Source organism: Scyliorhinus canicula, chromosome 10 (genome assembly GCF_902713615.1).
Source record: "Scyliorhinus canicula chromosome 10, sScyCan1.1, whole genome shotgun sequence".
NCBI classification, from domain to species: domain Eukaryota; kingdom Metazoa; phylum Chordata; class Chondrichthyes; order Carcharhiniformes; family Scyliorhinidae; genus Scyliorhinus; species Scyliorhinus canicula.
In genome coordinates, this window is record NC_052155.1 from 77,975,211 (window position 1) to 77,996,593 (window position 21,383).

Genomic DNA, 21,383 nt, shown 5'->3' on the forward strand with positions numbered 1-21,383 from the left:
AGACCTCCATTCGGTTCTTAGGTCATGTAAGCATTATGGCACACCCACACAAAACCAGTGCAATTATTCCAGACTTCTACATATCCGGACTATATTGCTGGGCTGAAAGTCATCATAGAGACAAATTACAAACCATTGGTCTCACTATTGGATAAAAAAGAACTCATCAAGATGTCCCCCAGGATTCAGAGATTACCTTTCCATCTTTGAGTTTTGCATATAAGAATGTACATCCAGAGAAAGCATCAAACAACTGCGGACATATTGTCTAGTCCCACAGTTGATCATCTTGTGATACACAATGGCAATCTGCTCAATGATCTCAATGGCACAGTGGTTAGCACAGTTGCTTCAGAGTGCCAGGGACCTGGGTTCAACTCCAGCTTCGGGTGACCGTGTGGAGTTTGCACGTTCTCCCTGTGTCTGCGTGGCTTTCCTCCCACAATCCAAAGATGTGGTTAGGTGGATGGGCCATGGTGAAATTGCCCCTTAGTATCCAAAGATGTGCAGGTTATGAGACTAGTGATAGGGCGGTGGAGTGGGCCTGAGTAAAGGTGCTCGTTCAGAGGGTCGTGCAGACTCAATGGGCCGAATGGCCTCCTTCTGCACTGTAGGAATTCTATGGTTCTATGATAACTCAAGTCATTTTGCAAGCTGGAGACGACACAACTGCTGGAAAATCTCCAAAAAGCTTCAGCAGCAGATATGAGATGAAGAGTGCATCCGCATCCGTTTGTACTGCCTATAATGGTAGCTACTGCAACATCCAGGAGGCAATGCTATGAAAATTTACTTTTAACAGCAGAAATATTTCACTTATTAATGATCTGCTAGTGTATGATGAGTGGTTGGTCACTATCGTCTCTCCCAACTCTGGCCAGAGATTCTACAACCAATCCACCAAGGTCACTTGGACATCACAAAGTGCAGAGCGCTAGCCCAGACTGCATCGTGGCTGGGAAGATCAAGGGCAATTAAAGAGGTGGTTTTAAATTGCCAGATGTACACACTGCACAAAACAGTTCAGAGGGAGTCCCTTATCCCCATCCAGTTCTCTACCAGAGTCTGCTTGATTCTCATGCATTTTGCATACAGGTTCCCTGCCAGACCATGAGAATGTTTGGGAACGGACCTATTCATACGCGAGAAAGTCTTTCCTCTTTATTGTTGACTATTTCTCTTGGTGGATCAAAGTGAAGCGTTCACACACAACAACTATGAGTCAATCATTGGAAGAAGTCTTTGCAATCCATGGCATCCCGGACTAGGTGGCGTCTGACAACAGGTCACAATTCGCTAATGAATAATTCACTCATTTTGCCAGGAATGATGGACTTCAACACCTCATCAGCTCCCCAAGGTATCACAATCTAACAGTGAGGCGGAAAGGGCCATCTGCAGTAGTAAAACCCTGAAGAAAAATGACAACTTTCCAACATTGTTTTTGACATATAGATTACCCCACTACAATGTGGATTCACTCCATCGGAGTTCCTGATAGAAAACTTAACTCAGCTTCCCATGCTGCCAAACAAATTTATATCAATGTTGGCAGTCGTTCACTATCAGAAGATTGAGGACTGAGAACGGTCCTCAATATCAAGGCCGTATGTAGTGGAATTGCATCCTAAACCTCTCAAACCTCTTACCTCGCTTTTCTCTTTGATGCTCCTTAAAACTACTTCTTTGACCAAGCTTTTGACCATCTGTCCCAAAATGTCTTCATGTGATTGGTGTCAAATTTTCTTTTATAACATGCTGTGAAGCGACTTGGCATGTTTTATTCAGTGAAGGGCACTGTATAAATACAATTTGTTGTTGTTGGTGATACAAATTGAATCCTTTTAATTGAAAGATTTGCTTGTTTAGAACTTGAGGATTTTTTGCTCTCAATGTTTTAATATCCCTTTAACATCTTGTGGCTATGTAAACTTTTCTGGCTCTACATCAGGTTCACTTTTAAGCTGTGTGCTTGCAAACTGCTGGGTTGATTTGAGTTTCAATTTACTGTATGAAATATGCAGCCATGAACATCGTACATTTTTACTAATTAATCACCCATGATGAATGAAATAATCTGCTATCATAAATATACGGATGTGAACATGAAGAATTTTGTTTACTACTAATACCATTAATAACTCATAGCTTAATATGTTATTCTTTCTACTTTTGACCAAATTAGCTGTGTGACTTTTCTTGTGCTCAGAAGCTTTATTAACAGAAAACAAACTTTCCTTTGTAAGGCAATATCAATGGTGTAAAGCAACACCTGCAAGTTATTTAGATAATCTATTAACCACTAGCTACTTTTGTCACCAGTTAGTTTAACCTTTGAAACATGTCAATCAATAGTCAGAGTTTAACAAAAAGGTCAGTACGACCTTGAAAAGTCCATGGTGTTCTCGATATTTACATAAACTGCAGTTTGGCCTGGTCTCAAGTGAATCATTCAAGATGTGTGCTAAATGCTTTGCAGGATTAATAGGTTAGGTATCAGTTCTGCAGTGATAGGGCATTGGCGTGTTTGGAAAACTAATATTTTTACAAGGACATAAATAATTTATTCATTCATGGACAGTGCGCTTTGCTGGCAGGGCCAACATTTATTGTCTATCCTGAAATGTTCTTGAGAAGGTGGTAGTGGTGAGCCACCTTCTTAAACTGCGGCTGTCCATGTAGTGAGGGTATTCCCACGGTGCTGTTAGGTAGAAAGTTCAAGGATTTTGACCCAGTAGTGGCGTAGTATTTCCTGGTATATGACTTGGAAGTGGAAATGGAGGTGATTATGTTCCCACATGCCTTCTGCCTTTGTCCTTTGAGGTGACAGAGATCTTGGTTTATGGAGGTTATTTCAAAGCCTTGCTGAGTTGCTGAAGAGCATCTTGAGGCTGGTACATATGACAGGCTTGGGTTACTATGTAGCACGTAACTTTCGTTTCGCCCAAGTTCCAGGAATAAGTACCTGCAAGAATTGATGGTGTACTTTTTATAAAGAGAGAACATTTTGGCGATAGGTCAGAAATTTTGGTGATAGGATTTTTATACCAGCATTTTTTTAATACCAGCATTTTTAACAATCAAAATTACATTGTCATATTCTATAATAAACAATATGTAGATAAACACTGCATGCTACAGAAATTTAAAAATACATATGGGGGGTGATTTTTAACAGTGCTGCAAATCAGGTGGATAATGGGTAGGTATCCACCGATAGATACCCAAACCATTTTGGACAGTTCGCTGATTGATGCACATTGGGGGAGCAGGGGGAGCAGAAGGAATATGGTGTATCCTCTGTGCAGTGGAGTCAGAAGTGTGTGCTTAATGGGAGCAAGGCATGGAGGGTCCAGAGAAGGTTCACAAGAACGATCCCTGGAATGAGCAGCTTGTTGTATGAGGAATGGTTGAGGACTCTGGGTATGTACTCGTTGGAGTTTAGAAGGATGAGGGGGGATCTTATTGAAACTTACAGGATACTCGAGGCCTGGATAGAGTGGACGTGGAGAGGATGTTTCCACTTGTAGGAAAAACTAGAACCAGAGGACACCGTTTCAGACTAAAGGGACGATCCTTTAAAAGAGATGAGGAGGAATTTCTTCAGCCAGAGGGTGGTGAATCTGTGAAACTCTGCCACAGAAGGCTTTGGAGGCCAAATCACTGAGTGTCTTTAAGACAGAAATAGATAGGTTCTTGATTAATAAGTGGATCAGGGGTTATGGGGAGAAGGCAGGAGAATGGGGATGAGAAAAAATATCAGCCATGATTGAATGGCGCAGCAGGCTTGATGGGCCGAGTGGTCTAATTCTGCTCCTATGTCTTATGGAAGGAAGATGAGCAGACTGGAAGATTTAGGTGATATTGTCCCATTCTCACTGTTCTATGCCCTGGTCGTCACAAATAAAAACATATCTTTACATTTATTTGAATAATTTCATTTTTGTTTTTAAAATCATTATATAGAATCACTTTTATTAAAAGTCAGTCTTTTATGATTCAGCATCTGTGAACTTCTTTCCTCATTTCACAATCCTTTGAGCAGGCACAAAACTAGCAGGAGTTGAGCCATCTGATGGTTTGAACTATTGAGCGAACATGTTCCTCGATGTCTCTGACTTGTTCTTCAGCTTCCCCCGTTGCTTTCTTTCAGGCCTTTCCAGCTGGATATAATTGAGCTAAGGCACTGTGCTGTTTAGTGAAATGCTTCTCAGGGCTTGATTTCTTATTCTCAATGAATTTCACATTGCAAATTAGATAGCCATATGGGGAGGCTAGTCCAATTTCAGATGAATGTGGAGGAATCAATCCATTTCAACTAGAAATTCACGATTTTCCTTTACAGCTCCTCTCTTCTTTGCAGTCATTTCCAAAGTATTTCTCAAAGGAAAGGAGGTAAGTTTGCTCCTTTAAGGTTGATCAGTCTGCCTGCCTGCAACATACATGCTTATCAACACCAAGGCCAGAGTGCACACTTTTATTGATGAATGTGCCTGCCTATACATGCTTACCAGCACAGCATTTAAAGCCGTCAAGCACACTTCCATTACAGTTGATTAATTAGCCCACATTCTCAGAGCACTAACGTATTAATACCACTCGATCAGGTACCAAATATGGCAACCAATCAGAATGGGCCATTTTAGACAAGCTTTTCAAACAGACCAACAAGGACCAGAATGAGTGCAATGTTTTCCTGATGAATGTGCCTGTCTGCACAGGACCCACATCATTGGATGACAGGTGATGGTGCAGGACCCCATTTCTCCTGGTGAAGCATTCGACAGACAAGAATTTTTAGATAGCTGATAATTATATTTCATGTTTCTGCGCTGGGAGTAGATTGGGGGACAATTCTCTGAAAGTTCCTTGTAGTCAATGTTTGGAAAATGTGTTCATTCGGGAGACACTCAAGAACCATACATCAGACTGCAGGGAACCACATGGGGCCACGGGTTGCTGACCTATGTCAGAACCCAACCACCACAGTTTTATCTGATGGGCAGTAGGAGAAAGGTGCATCCACAGGGCACCAGCAAGTCCTCTATCTCAGCATACTGACTTGGAAATGTGTCGCTGTTTCTTCTCGGTCGCTGGGTCAAAACCCTGGAACTCTCTCTCCCTAGTAGCACAGTGGGTGTACCTACACCACACGGATTGCAGCGGTTCAAGAAGGCAGCTCACCACCATATTCTCAAGGGCAATTAGGGATGGGCAATAAATGCTGGCCTAGCCAGTGAAACCCACATCCCACAAAAAACAAATTTAAAAAAAGACAAGATACTGCAAAGGCCGGGGGAGCAGACAGCTGTGACGATCAAAGATAGCACCTGGATTCAGTGCCACATAAGGTTTAATAATGTCACATGGTCAGCGAGCGCATCTTCAAACACCATATCCTTAAAAATGAAGCACTGGCCTCTGGCACTGTTTATTTGAGTATCACCTTTTCGCTCATCTACTAATAATCTCTGCCAATATTGACCCACACTTTACATACAAAGCTCATGCTGAGGTCATGCAAGCTCAGCTTGTTGCCATGCAAGAGCAGCTTTCTGCCATGTAAACTCGGATTACTGCCACCATAGCTGTGGATACAGACACTTAAACACGTTTTGCACGGTCCAGCCATATGCCCTCCAAATCACTGCTAGGATTGCTGAGGCAGTGGCACCATGAAACACCATGGATCAGTAGCAACATCGAACAAATCGATAGAGAATCATTGCATTTGTCCTCACACCACTGCCACTCCCCAGTGACTTTGCTGTTGCCTGGCAGTCATCCATCCCAGTCTGGTATCACCCATGCCAAGGCAGTCCAGTCTCAATATGGGCCTTGTAGAGTCAGAGCTGCAGCAAGGCTACGTGAAGTTTCCCTTATTGCAGCCTGGGGCCAGCTGCGCTGCAAGAACTGCGGCAGCAATGTGTGGGAGCATTCGACCAGGTAAAGGCGCACAGACGACAGGCACTAACTGAACATACAAGGCCATTTAGTTAACTTTTATATGAAATATTCAATGGGTCAATTGACCAAAGTTGATTTGGAATATTTGTTTGGTGGTGGCTTTTATTTCAGGATTGTAGCCAAGAGGATGCTGATTGTCAGTAACAGATGAAGGGAAGGTGTGAGATTGTTGTTGAATAGGGACTTGTATTCTCTGATAATGCCATCAGATAAACCATTCGAGGACAGCCCAGCTGGATAGGGCTGTGTTGATTGCCTCTTCCCTACCTCTTCCTACTCACCTTCTGCTCTTCAGTTGTTCACTATTTACCCGGTGGTAACGGCTGTGCCCTCATGATGGTGCGGTTATGCAGGATGCAGTTGTCTACAATGAATGGTGAATACACTCTGGCAAGTATTTTAGAGCTGTTTAAGAGCGATCCATGCAACAGAAATGTTGTTTAAGCACTTCAATAGTCTGGATGGATGACATTGGCAATGCAATCGTCAGCCTTCTTTTCAGCTGCCGTTTTGCCGGAAACAGGTGGAACATTTCCCTGAGCACCCCCTTAGTAAAATAAAGATGTTGCACACATTGTTCCCTGCTAAAGGTGCAGTCAAAGAATTGCTCTTTGGAAATTGAGGGTGGATATGGCCAACTGCAGAAGGGCCTTCTCTTTCCCCCTCCATTGTCTTCGGGCAACTTGTCCTCCTCTGGTTTGCCTCTGCTCAATCTGTATGTCATGCTAGAAATTGCAGAACGCCTGACTGGGAGCAAGTAGTCAGAATCAAGTCCTTCAGCACCATTTGTAATAAACTTTACCAACTTTAAGTAGAAGTATAAATCACCAAAAACTTCTCCTCGCTCAGCAATAACCAGGAGAAATCAATCAGAACCTAACCTGAAAGTATTTGATGATACCTTTAAATATTGCTGGTGGGAGATCCTTCCTGCTGTTGAATGCATGTTCAGCTGTGAAAGGTTAAGAAAGGGCATTAAGTGGAGCGTTCAGGTCAAACTCAGGACCACTAAAGTCATATCGTCATTACACACTGACTGATATCACTATATGTCTACTCTGTGTATTCTGCCACCATGTTCCCAGTGGATCTGGCCAATGCTGAAGCCCTTACCAAAATTACATCTGGCATAGTAAGCAGCAGAAGCATGTGTGTGTATGTCACAGACATAATTGTGCACCTAAAAACGGCCCCGATAGCAGTGACTGTATGCATGCTACGTAGCCATATTTTACAGCCATACTCATAACATGACACAACTGAGTAATCTGCACAGTTTTTCCCTTGAGATGGTCTAAGAAATTTGTGGTTGCTTCTGCTATCACTTCGAAAATCATTTTGGCTGAAAATAATGAAATTTGAAAAGTATATATCCCAGTTCAAGATGAAAAGTGCTTATGCATTGAAGACTCATATAGCCTAAATAAAGCTCTTTTCATTTTATACTGAGGTTTTATCACTCCCAGGAGATTTCATGGCTGCTGATAGATGGGGATGATGGGACTAGCATGGTGCTAGATTGATCCATAATTTCACTAAATCAAACTGCAATCTTTCATTTGTTCTGAATTATAAACCATCTGCATAGTTTTCTATCAGCAACAAAGTAAAGAAAAGCCCTCATCCAAATAATTCTAAAAACGTTAAGCAAGGTGGCCCCAGTACAGAGCCTCTTCGAAGGCCAATTGCGATGAATCCCAGGACCCACCAACAACAATCTCTGCTAACAAGATTTCAACTAGTTACCTTTCTGCCCGAGTTATGCAGATTAGTACAACTATCACTGCTAATGACAACAGGATGCATCCTCCCATTAGGGCAAAACCTAGTGCCCCATCATAAAGCATGGATTCAGCGCCATTTGGACATGGGTGCATGAGAGCACATAATTTACAAGTTTTATTTAGAATTGGAAACTATCAATCTACCTGAACCTCCTTCATATAGATCTATACAGTAGATCCCCTCTATTAACCCTACACTTAAGAGGCTAAAACAGATTAATACTAACCAAAACACACACTGCTGAGATAAGGATTACCACTGGTCTTCAGTTATACAGAAAGTGTGGTCCAGCCTTGATAGGCAGGGTAGTATCTGTGCATCACTGACTCCAATCTTGCACCTGCCATACATCTACTTCTGAAGTTTATTGAACTACTGTACAAATAGGCACAATTAAGCTGTGATCGCAATCTCCTTAACTGTCTTCTTGAGAATATATGTAGTTGTATGATGTGGAAGTGAAAAGTACCATATCATTTTCTTTTGTTTTGGTCAATAAAATTTTGAAAATGTTAAATTTGAGATATGTCCATTGCTAATTTTTAAATGTTTTCCCATTTTCCTCTTTCAACTCGTGACTTGTTTGTTTGTAATGTTTAGTTTCTTGAAATAAAATTAAAATCAACTAACATTAAATTTTGCCCACAAATCTAATAACATCTTTCTAGCTAGTTAAGGGGTTGCTTTGGGGTTTATGCACAAGTTGCAAGTAGCCTCTATCAATTTCGGTTGGAACACTGGGTTCTGGATTTGAAAAATGTCTGTCTCAAATGTTTAGCATTCAACATTCTTTTTTGCCATTCACATGTAAAGCAGAGATGCATTGGACAAGTTGGAACTTGTAAAATGGCGAGCAAGATATGGCATGCAGCCCAAATCAGCTACGTTTAGCAGGATTCAAAGTAGCACCTGCCTGAAATTAAAACTGCATTTTTTTTTACACAATAATATGGACTAGATGGAAACTTTAAGAGGAACAATTATTGCACAGAATGAACATTTCTGTATCACTGCTGATTTAAAGGCTGTTCCTTCCCTCTCTGTGGGCACTAGTCTAAAATGACCTTCTGTTCTTTCTATGGGTTAAACTTGTCACTTACAGTCAAACAAGACAAGCCAACAATACATCTTAGGAAACAGAGGACACCATACTTCACTGATTTCCTGCAGAGACAGAAGCTGGTGTCCCAATCCATCATCTGTCCTTCCTGACCCCTGATTCCCAGTGAAACCAGGATCAGCACAAATGTCACAATAGGAGCTCGATTGCTTTATTGAGAGAATGACCCTATTCTGTAGCACCACAATCAACTTAGAAACACAGGATTCCATGTAAAAGTATTGGTTGTTCAATTTCAATTCTCTTTAACACTACAGTTTTTGTTCTGCTGTACATATGCATTCTCATGATAAAAATTCCTTTTATGATGGACTATCTGTGCAGTACTAAATTAATCTCTCTTGCGAGATTCTCTCTTGAAGTTCAATTTAATTTGCATTTTCTTCAATCGCTTCTCAGTGCAGAAGGGCAGCTGTGACACACACAAGTACATATGGACAGAGACTATCTTCAGCGTTTAATTTTACGTTGCCAGGCAAAGTCACTTGATCTCCTGCCCCAACAAGCTTATCTGTAGTGCTAGACCTTGATGATTCAGTGCTTCTACTTCACTGAAAAATATTTGCTCAATTTCTTATCGCAAACTAATGCCAGGAGGCAGACTCTTCTCCAGCAACTGGAGTCTAAAGGAACACTGAATATGAAGGCAGATTCAAACTAGTTAACAAGCAGGGCTTCCCACATAAGTCAGGCAAAACCTAATCATACTGTTGTGCAGAAAGCAGACACAAATTTGGTCTCACAGTTGCCCGAAGAGACAGATTCACAACTGTGCAAACTTGAAGAAATGGAGGAAAGAAATGGGTTTCAAAGAGAGAAAATCTAACACCAAAATCAGGAGAAAATCTAGAGATAAACCTCCCTGTTCCTCTTGGCAGCTGATTATGTTACCATGTTTCCAGCTGGGAAAGTGTCTAAAAGCTTTTATGGGAGGGGGAAAAAAAGGATTTTTAAATAGCTGGTGAATCACCAGTAGCATTCATTGCACGCAGTAAGTCAAAGAATATGGTCACTTTCTTACATGTGTCTGGTGCCTTTATGCTGCTGATTCTCGGAGTCTCTGCTGCTTCTCACTTTTCCCTCTTTGCTACTTAACTGCCCTGATTTCCTTTTGCTTCTCACTCAGACTTCTGTTTTTCTGTCTCTTTTTCTTTCTCCTTATGGGTGGAAGGTGGTATGGCGTGCTGTTGCAGGGAAAGGAAGCACCAGTGGCTATCGACTGCATTTTGAGGTGAGGGTTGTGGAAAAGAACACAGTCCTTAATTGATTTTTCCCATTCTCTCCTCAAAACTCTTTCACCTTCCCCAACCTCATTCCTAAATATCCTCCACTCCTTCCATTCATATTCCTGGCAATTCCCTTCTTGTTATTGTCAGCTACACCTTTTCCCTTTTGAACAAATACACAACCCTGTACATAGATACATAGAAGATAGGAGCAAAAGGCCTTTTGGCCCTTCGAGCCTGCTCCGCCATTTATCAGGATCATGGCTTATCATCTAATTCAATGATCATATCTTCCCACCCCACCTTTTCTCTACTGTTAATCGTCAGTTGTAACTTTCCATCCACCCTTCCCACTTGGATTGGATTTGATTTGTTTATTGTCATGTGTACCGAGGTACAGTGAAAAGTATTTTTCTGCGAGCAGCTCAACAGATCATTAAGTACATGGGAAGAAAAGGGAATAAAAGAAAATACATAATAGGGCAACACAAGGGGCGGAATTCGCCGACCACCACCACCGGCGTAAACCCCCCCCCCCCCCCCCCCCCCCCCGTGGCCGGAATTCTCCGCCACCCGGGAATCGACGGGAGCGGGAATCGCGCCCCGCTGATCGGCGTGCTCCCCGGGGCGATTCTCAGGCCCGCGATGGGCCGAAGTCCCGCCGCTGTCAGGCCTCTCCCGCCGACGTGGTTTAAACCACCTCTGTGTCAGCGGGATTGGCGGCGCGAGCGGGCCCCGGGGTCCTGGGGGGGCGCGGGGTGATCGGACCCCGGGGGGTGCCCACACAGTGGCCTGGCCCGCGATCGGGGCCCACCGATTGATGGGCAGGCCATTGCTGAGGGGGCACTCTTTTTCTTCCGCCACCGCCACTGCCTCCACCATGGCAGAGGCGGAAGAGACCCCCTCCACCGTGCATGTGCCGGTGGTGACATTAGCGGCCGCTGACGCTCCGGCACATGCGCGGACTCACGGCACCTGGCGAAGACCTTTCGGCCAGCCCCGACGCCGATCGCCGTAGCACCAAAGGCCGTTGCCGCCAGTTTTGGCGCCAGTCGGCGGTGCGGGAGCCACTCCGGCGTGGGCCTAGTTCCTAAAGGTGCAGAGAATTCCGCACCTTTGGGGAGGCCCGACGCCGGAGTGGTTGGCGCCACTCCACTACACCAGGACCCCCCCCCCGGGTAGGGGAGAATTTCACCCAAGGTATACAATGTAACTACATAAGCACCGGCATCGGATGAAACATACAGGGTGTTGTGTTAATGAGGTCAGTCGATAAGAGGGTCATTTAGGAGTCTGGTGACAGTGGGGAAGAAGCTGTTTTTGAGTCTGTTTTGAGTCTCACAAAGACTCTTTGTGCATGTTCTCAGACTTCTGGATCTCCTGCCCGATGGAAGAATTGGAAGAGTGAGTAAGCTGGGTAGGAGGGATCTTTGATTATGCTGCCTGCTTTCCCCAGGCAGCGGGCGGTGTAGATGGAGTCAATGGATGGGAGGCAGTTTCGTATGATGGACAGGGCGGTGTTCACGACTCTCTGAAGTTTCTTGGGGTCCTGGGCAGAGCAGCTGCCATACCAGGCTGTGGATGCTTTCTATGGTGCATCTGTAAAAGTTTGTACGGGTTAATGTGGACATGCCGAATTTCCTTAGTTTCCCGAGGAAGTATAGGCGCTGTTGTGTTTTCTTGGTGGTAGCGCAACGTGGGTGGACCAGGACAGATTTTTGGAGATGTGCACCCCTAGGAATTTGAAATTGCTAACCATCTCCACCTCGGCCCCGTTGATGCTGACAGGGGTGTGTACAGTACTTTGCTTCCTGAAGTTGATGACCAGCTCTTTAGTTTTGCTGGCATTGAGGGAGAGATTGTTGTTGTTACACCACTCCACTAGGTTCTCTATCTCCCTCCTGTATTCAGACTCGTCGTTATTCGAGATCCGGCCCACTATGGTTGTATCGTCAGCAAACTTATAGATGGAGTTGAAACCAAATTTTGCCACGCAGTCGTGTGTGTACAGGGAGTAGAGTAGGGGGCTAAGTACACAGCCTTGCTTCGCCAATAGTGAATGCCAATAAACCAGAGACCCCTCATCCTCAATCAGCTCTCCACCCCCCCACTTCCCCCTACTGTTGTTTCCCTGTGAAATATATTTGTTCACTTTCAAAATAGCTCAAGATTTAGATAGTTACTTTTTAAAAATTGAAGCAACATTAAATAAACAAAGGTGCTCTCTCACTCTTATCATCCCCTTTTTCTCATTCTCACCCTCAATCTCTCTCGCTTGAAAGTATCCCTCGGTTTTATGCTCCCCATTTATTTAATACGTTTTTTTTAAGTTGGGGTTAGGAAACAAAAGCTACAACAGTTCTGCAATGAAAACAGAAGGCTGAATTCTCCCATCCAGGACTAAGTCCCGGGATGGGGAGTTTTTCCTGCTGCAGAGGCCGACGAGGAACCACATCATATCTCCATACCTAGCATAATTAATTATGCATCCAGAGGTTTTGTGCCGTTCTCCGTGGTGGGGCGAGCTTGGTGGCACATGCTCCGTTGTCAATCTGTGCCAACCAAAAAAGGCGCCCGAAATCTCTGGCCCATCATTGAAGAAATAAGATAGACTTCCTGAAGAAAGATGGACTTTTCAAAAGACACTGAAGCTGGAAGATCCACCTGATAAATGCTCCACCCGCCCACCTACATGGCGTTCAAGGGTCCTGAGTCGCTGGTGACCTCCACCCCGAACTCCGAAGGTAGCCCCAGGCCTCCTTCAGGTAAGTCCCAACTTGTGCATGCCACGTTGTTCCAGGCGTGTTCTGGATGGGTGTGTTTTTCCACTGATGTTGCAGAGAATCAGGTGTGGAGGATAGATACCGGTTGGGCTTTCATCTGCATCCATTAGCGGAATTCAAATCAGTTTCACAATGGTTTCCAATGGGATTTTCAATCCGCCATGGTAGGCAGCATTAGAAGCTCCCTCTGTCAATTCACACTGCCGTGAAACAAATTTTTGGGCTGCCTGTCGAGTTCACCCCCCACCACCACCACCACTGATCCCACCAATGGGGCATGAGAAAATTCTGCCCATTCACTTTCATTCTCACACAGACATGTACAACACAGCTTCTAGTTTTTAAAAATGAAATGAAAATCGCTTATTGTCACAAGTAGGCTTCAAATGAAGTTAGTGAAAAGCCCCTAGTCACCACATTCCGGCGCCTGTTCATGAAGAGCATGCTATTTACCTCAGTAAAGATTTTGAAGTTCGGTTCACTTCTCAAAATTGAACTACTACTAGACAGAAAGCACGTTTCTGCAAAATAAATATTCCATCAGCCCCACTGACTTGCAATACAATATGCTGAAAAATTAGGCAACGCATAGGGTAAGACTGCAGATTCAAAATATAGATCACAACTCTTGGTATTAACTCCAGATCTAGACTTTGAGGAGAAGTCTCTGAGAAGTAAAAACTTTAATGAAGTCCGGAAGAGTCATGAGAGGCAATTCAGCTGAGAATGTTAATCATATTACTGTGTAATATATCTAATTTTTAAATTTGTTCACTCCTGGGTCATTAATTGGACTCAGGAAGAGATGGGGGGGGGGGGGGGGGGGGGGGAGGGAGGAGAGAGAGAGAGAGAGAGAGAGAGAGAGAGAGAGAGAGGGGAAGGTGAAGAAATGAGAAACGTATGAGGGGAAGGAGAGAGGGAGAGGAAATCAGAGAGAAGTGTGATGGAAGGGGAACAGATAAGGGAAGAGGTAAAAAGAATGGAGGGGAAATTGGTGAGGAAAAGAATGGTGGTTGGAGGAACGGAGTGGAGTAACACAAGAACATGGGAGCAAGAGTAGGCCATTCAGCCTTTCAAGGCTGCTCCACCATTCAATGATTGTGGCTTATCTGGTTGTGGTATCAGTACCACTTTGTTGTCTGCCCCCCCCCCCCCCCATAACCATTGACTCCCATGTCTAACAAACATCTAACCCAGCCATGCATAAATTTAAAGACCCAGCGTCCACTACATTCTAATTCTACATTCTAATGATCTTTTGAGAGAAAAATTTTCTCATCTCTGTCTCAAAAAGGACACCTCTTATACTATCCGTCCCCGAGCTCTAGTTTCCCCCACAAGAGGAAACTTTATTTGGGGAAATTAATAGTTCGGTAAGGCTAATGATAAAGTAACAGGAGCATGACTACATTAGTCTCAGGCGGTAATGCACGGTCAGCTCAATTTAAATATTTCTGTAACATTTGCAACAAATATGGGGCTTGGTTGGATGACATGCTAATATCAATAGTCTTTACAGCATCAATTTATTTTTGCTTATTAAAACCATGGGAACCAAAGTTCCCTTTCAGGATTTAACTGCAGGAGACAAATAAAAACCACAAATAAATCATACCCTATAAAAACAATAATCAAAGGCAGAAAAGTTATTTTATGGACTATTTTAAAACTTTGGGGCTGCAACTGGTTCAAGGGGTTTTGACTTAGCTTGCATGGAAAACTCCGGCTGATGAGCCTTTTTGCATATCTACATTGGATGCCATATGCGTAGTCAATGAACATTATAATTATAGTATGTGGAGCATATGAGGCACCACAGGGAGTTCCAATGTCAAAGTAGTCAATTAGCACTTGATTCAACAATATTAAACCAGTTTCTACTAAGGCAATTCCACTGTGAGGAAAACTACAACTTGTCACTGATAATTCATTCTCCTGAGAAATGCTACAAAGAAGGTTAAGTTGGAACATAGAAATTTCTCACTGGCTCAGTAGTGGGTGTCCTTCTGAGGTTGGGGCTGAAACATATTTTTGCATCAGAGTAAAAGGTGCTTTACTTTGACCTAAACCAAGTCCCCCCACCCCAAATTGTTACAAGTAACAAGCTCCTATTACTACTATCTTGAAGTACATGGGACCACTTCCGCTTGCATGTTGAGACTCTGAACATAGAATGGTGGACCCCGCCATCTGGTGACAATGCAGCAGGTAGGGGTTGACTACAAAAGAATCTTCTGGAGAAACAGGAAAGTTTTGCATCATGACGACTTTTCCATCCATCTCCATTTTATCAGTACTTTGTTCCATTACTTGTTGCAATCTAACATCACCTACCTCAAACTTTTCCCCCTTATTGTTCTTGTGTGTCTTACGACACCCACCGCCAACCCCCACCCCCCCCCCCCCCCCCCCCCCCAATTATATCCAAGCCCCTTCAATTGCATGTATGCCAGAGACTGTGCCCACGGTTTAGCCATGCCTCGCTCAGATTCTCCTCCAGGCCATCATGAAACGTTAGAAGGTGCTCTTTCCCACAGATGGCAGCAGAAGCCCCTTCCGCCTGAACCAGGTAGCCTGCATAGATATCGCAGAGGAGGTGAGTCCTCCGAAGATTCTGGGTCCAGTCCAGGGAAAGGGTCAATAATCTGAGTTGATCCACCAGGATAAGTGGTACAGTAACCTTTGGTAACATGTAACTGTACAGATTGTAACAATCCCAAGCCACAGTCACTCCAATTCTGGGGTCCACAACACCACTGACCCAGAGGATGCCTCTTCCACAACCACTACCGTCACCCAAGATCCAGGCAGTCTGGGGTATTAAATTCCATAAATTCACAACCCTTTGAGAGAAGTAATTTCCCCATATCTCTGTTTTAAATCTGCTGCCCTTTATCCTAAAACTATGACCTCTCGTTCTAGATTTCCCCACAACAGGAACCATCTACTCTACATCTACTTTGTCAATACCTTTTATCATCTTCTTTGATGGATACCTGCTCCTGGTGCCTGCTGCTGGCCCTGCAGCCAATAATAATAATAATCTTTATTGTCACAGGTCGGCTTACATTAACACTGCAATGAAGTTACGGTGAAAAGCCGCTAGTCACCACATTGCGGCGCCTGTTTGGGTGCACAGAGGGAGAATTCAGAATGTTCAAATTTCGTAACAGCACATCTTTGGGGACTTGTGGGAGGAAACCAGAGCACCCGAAGGAAACCCACGCAAACACAGGGAGAATGTGCAGACTCTGCACAGACAGTGACCCAAGCTGCAAATTGAACCTGGGACCTGGCGCTGTGAAACAACAATGCTAACCATTGTGCTACCGTGCTGCCCTAATACTGGGTGTGTCAGACCATAGCGAATCCAGTTAACTGTTGGAAGAAGGCAGGCAATGATATGAGCACCTCCGTGTACATGACTTTCAACCATACAGCTGCTGAGAAATTAGACTCTTCTACCCATGGACAATACTCAAAATTCCTCTTCCCATTTGTATCTGTCTGCTTCATTGTAAGGTTGGAACAATGGCCAGTGACAGAAATCAAATCACTCTTCACCTGGAACCTGACTCCACCCACCCACCCTCTGTCACCTTCAAAGTTTGAGCCATCACCCTTGATCCTCCAAACATCACTGTCACCCTCAAACCTCCCATCAATAATCACCCTTGACCCTGTGACAGAAACAGTGGACATGCCATCTCTCCCACTTGACCCTCATCGTAGACATTCCTCCTCTGATCCCAGATTCTACAATAATCTTTGATGTTTCCTTACAATTCCTTTACTTTTCCCATTATTCCCACTTCTGACTGGATCTACCTCCTACCAAATAAACTTCCTCTCCCCCAATCCATAACTGAGGACCTTCTGCATGAAAGACAGCTTCCTCGCTTTGACAACCCAGACCCAATAATGGACACTGCAGAACTCAGCTTTTAGGCCTCTCATTTTGAATTTCCTGACTGCTCCCCTCCTCCAACCACACCCAAGATACCAACTTCCAGTTATACACTTCCACAACCTGACCCCACCCAAACTTCTGCCTCGAAGAACCCTGGCCCCTATTGATGCTCCGATCAATGGCCCCCTCGTCCCTGAATTACCCTCGCCCCTTATGACCCTCCATCCAAGCTGGCAGTCTCCTGCTCCCTTCCCCCATATATTTCTACAAAATCAAACATTCACCTCAGATCCATGTGGACAAACTTAACGACTGCACACCACACCTTTAAAGGACTGAAACAGGTGAGTTTCCCGTGCACTGTTGACTTAATATTGAAGGCAGGACTTGATTTAAAAAAGTTTTAGGATAATGAGTATTTACGGGATGCAAATGTATTGAAAATGGGAACCCGTAGGTGAACGGCATGAGGCACATCCTGCTACTGCAAAGCCACCGACTTAATCTCCATGTCTCAAACTACCGTCAGGAAACCTGAGGTTTTGGCTCCTGCCCAATTAAGCCCCCCCAACTTGCCACATTTCCCACTCTTACAGGCCCCATTATATATTATCCACAGTCTCCAGAAGTTACAAAGACTCACGGGTTCAGCAGGCATCAGAATACATTTTTAATTCAATCAAATCACTATTTGCCGGGCAGCATGTTGGCACAGTGGGTAGCCCTGCTGCCTCACAGCGCCGAGGTCCCAAGTACTATCCCGGCTCCGTGTGGAGTTTGCACATTCTCCCCGTTGTGCAGGGTAGGTGGATTGGCCACGCTAAATTACCCCTTAATTGGAAAAAATGAATTGGGTACTCTAAATTTATTTTTACATCATTATTTGCCCTTTTAAGATCCTGTACTTGAGGAGACAGTGAACGACGTGGTTGGCATTATGCCATCTGGAGTTGAAATGGAAGTGTTTTTTGAAATAAAAGCCAATCTATTGAACATGCAAGGTACAAAGAAGTGGCTGTTTATTAAACTCTATCTGGACCGTCCGTCACAGACCAGTACTCATTGTGCAGGAGCAGGTCGCCCATTACTGACATTGAGCTGCACCAACGAATGTAGCCATGAACAGGCTGAAAAAGAACAAAAGGTTACAGTGAGTACGATGGGAAAGTGTTCATCAAAATACACTTTGTTCTACTTTAATTAGAAATTGCAGCAAGGAAGCTGAAAGTTGGCCAAGCTATTTCATCGAGCATGTCGATATGTGCAAATTGAAAAATCATCTATTGGCTCTGGTTCCAAACTACAGTGCATCTTGGAAAAAATATATACGTTTCACTAACTATCATATTCCAGCTCTCTTTCAGGTTGCATTGCTGCTCTTTTCATATATGTTTTCATGATTAGAATTCTTAACTGTTTCCCTCAGATTAGAATATGATATTAGGAATGGGTTTATTTTCCCATCATGACACAGTGCCACACATCCTATCATGTTGATGCAAAGGAAGAAAGATGAAAAAACACCTCAACTAAATTCCTACCTGAAATCATCGCGTGGAAGTAAGTGTTCAAGGGCATAAAAGGGGTAAAATCCTAACTGTATCAAAGATAGGCTACTTAACAATTTTCATAGACTTTCATAGAACATACAGTGCAGAAGGAGGCCATTCGGCCCATCGAGTCTGCACTGACCCACTTAAGCCCTCACTTCCACCCTATCTCCGTAACCCAATCTAACCTTTTTTTGGTCACTAAGGGCAATTTATCATGGCCAATCCACCTAACCTGCACGTCTTTGGACGTGTGGGAGGAAACCGGAGCACCCGGAGGAAATCCACGCAGACAGAGTGAGAACGTGCGGACTCCGCACAGACGGTGACCCAGAGGGGAATCGAACCTGGGACCCTGGCGCTGTGCAGCCACTTGTGCTACCGTGCTGAAATGTTATTTCAAACAATTAATGCACGCAACCATAAGATCACTAATGTAGAAAATTTAAATGGCTTTCAATAAAATAAAGTCAAAGTATAATTATTATATACTTCTTTTAAATATAGCATTCCATTCTAATTCTATAATAAGCAATAAAACGATGTGAAACTCGGACTCCTAAAACAATATGCACCACTATCATCAAGGAAAGTACAATTAGCATTTTGGGTATAGTTGAGTACTCACAATCATTTGTAAATTTCAATGCAACAAAATCCTTGCTACAACTTTTAACTCTTCCCACCCCACAAAAACAACCTCATATTGTCACAGTTTCTGCTCTTGTACACCATTTATAACCACCTGGACTCAGATCATTAGGAAACTGAAAACTCAAAATTCATCATAGCTTTCACCTAATCCGCTCCATCAAGAACTCGGATGCAAATCTTTTAAACACAAGTTATTTTCTCCCTTCCAGTGCCACCAATGTCAGATATAGCACTCCCCAACTCCAAATAGAAGTTAAACAATGGAAAAACACAGTCCAGAACATTCCAAGCAGGTAAACATCAGTGTTGCATAATTACGGTTTCTTTGTTAGAAGCAGACGTTTCTGTGTTGCTGGACTATTTTGAGGATTTCCAAGAATTATTGAACAGAGTGTTGTTCATAATCAGAATCCATCAGAAAAATAAGGAATTTGGTGATAATGATAATTCACTACAGCAAGGGAAGGAGGTACTTCTGCCTTTTGCCTCTGATACTTGTGGTTAGCGTAAGCTTCAGGCAGTAACTAATTTAGTGCCGAGTGCAGGTTATTGCGTACGAAGAGAAAATAAACTCACAAATTGAAAGGTAGATATAAATAATATAGACTAAGATTTGGTACAACAGGTTGCATATCGGGACTGCAGTATATGGAAGTATATCGGCAGAGAAACTAGCCCAAGCGAACACACCTAGAATAGATGTCTCCATCGCAGTTATGAGCTGGAATGCGAGTTGGAGGCACTCTGACAAATAAAGAAGCATCTGAACAGTCGTCTTCAGTCCTCAGTCACACCTCTTAAGAGAAGTGCAAGTTCAGAACAGAGAAGATGAGACTAATAGTGTACAGAGTAAGGGGATCCTCGTGAGATAAATGACAAGGATCTGCAGAAAAAATTCTATTCAACAGGCAACAACGTACTTGTTGCCTATGAAGATAAGGAAAACAACAAAATGCTGACCGGGGGAGGGCTATGTAACTTTTAGGTGGGGGATGGGGAGGGGGGCTGACTGGCATGTTCTGTCTGCATGATCTCAAACTGCCTTCAAATGATAGTGGGAGGAGGAGGATACAGTATTTCTAATGTATGTTCGGGCCAACAACAGAGGGAAGAGTAGAGAGGAGGTCCTGTTTGGAGAACACCAGGAACTAGGGCCTGAATTAGAAATCCGTCATTTTTACAAGGTCAAGAATCATGCTGGGTCACAACCCAACACCACTTAAAGTGGAATTGGGTTCACAATTTAATCCCTGCTAGAAATTCAAATTTCCATGCCTTTGTGTACGTGAGTAGGTTCCTGGAGTCTCTGGGAACTCCGCCAGGTAAGCCGGTTCATGAACCTTGGGGGAAGCCTGCTGAGGAGTTGGGAGTCTTGACTGATGAGTTTAAAAGTTCTTTCCAATGCAACTTATATCTCCCATGGCTCCTCATATCCCCATTGTCCCATCCATATGCCTATAATTAGCCCAGGCTCCTTCCTTGCCCATACATATTCTCCATAACCACTCTTCTAGCCATTGGTAAGTCTGGCAAGTCTTTTAAATGTTCCTGAAACTGACACAATAAGTAGACTTTGAAAATGTCATGTGAAATAAACTGCTCATCTTCCAACCTCAGAAATGCATCAGTCAACGTCAACCATTCATAATAGCAATGGCAAAAGCTTTTATCCATTTCACACCTCTTAATCTTGTCCAAATAAACCAACAGGCATTGAAAAACTACATCAAAGAAGAGCTTTGAAAAAAGGGTCATCTGGACTCGAAACATTAGCTCTTTTCTCTCCCTACAGATGCTGCCAGACCTGCTGAGATTTTCCAGCATTTTCTTTTGGTTTCAGATTCCAGCATCTGGAGTAATTTGCTTTTATCAAAGAAGAATACCTTATTTCAAGATAAAATTGTCAATTACACAAAGCTGGCACTCCCCTTCAAGCTATGTAAACAGATCCTTTGGTAAGCTGAGTCGATTAGCCATTCATGGAATTCAACCAAGCATTCATAATGAAGCCATACATTTACTTAATTTGGGGACTATTCCTTCAGGTTGGAAAATTGTGCATTTCAAACTGCTATTTAAGAAAGGTAAGATTGGGAAAACAGGGAGTTATAGTCCAGTTAACCTAGCATTTGTTCGGGCAGCACAGTGGTTCGCACCGCTGCCTTACGGTACCGGGGTCCCAGGTTCGATCCTGGCTCTGAGTCACTGTCTGTGAAGTTTGCACATTCTCCCAGTGTTTGTATGGTTTCCACCCCCACACCCCAAAGATGTGCAGGGTAGGTGGATTGGCCATGCTAAATTGTCCCTTAAGTTGGAAAAAATGAATTGGGTACTCTAAATTTGTTTTAAAAAACCTTGCATTTGTTGTCAGGAAATTATAATGAATGA

At 43.5% G+C, this 21,383-nt stretch overlaps 1 protein-coding gene across 3 annotated transcripts in view; it reads right to left on the reverse strand.

The window, feature by feature from the left end:
- Positions 1-21,383, reverse strand: part of greb1l (GREB1 like retinoic acid receptor coactivator) — a 373,269-nt gene that overhangs the window by 280,430 nt on the left and 71,456 nt on the right. Inside the window, exon 2 of one of the 3 annotated variants that reach the window (XM_038809211.1) lies at positions 6,869-6,919. The exons of 1 other annotated variant lie outside the window; for it this stretch is intronic. The gene's annotated coding sequence lies outside the window, so the exon portion shown is untranslated. Of the gene's footprint in view, positions 1-6,848; positions 6,920-21,383 lie in introns of all 3 variants that reach the window. One more of the 3 variants, XM_038809212.1, reaches the window with a different exon arrangement.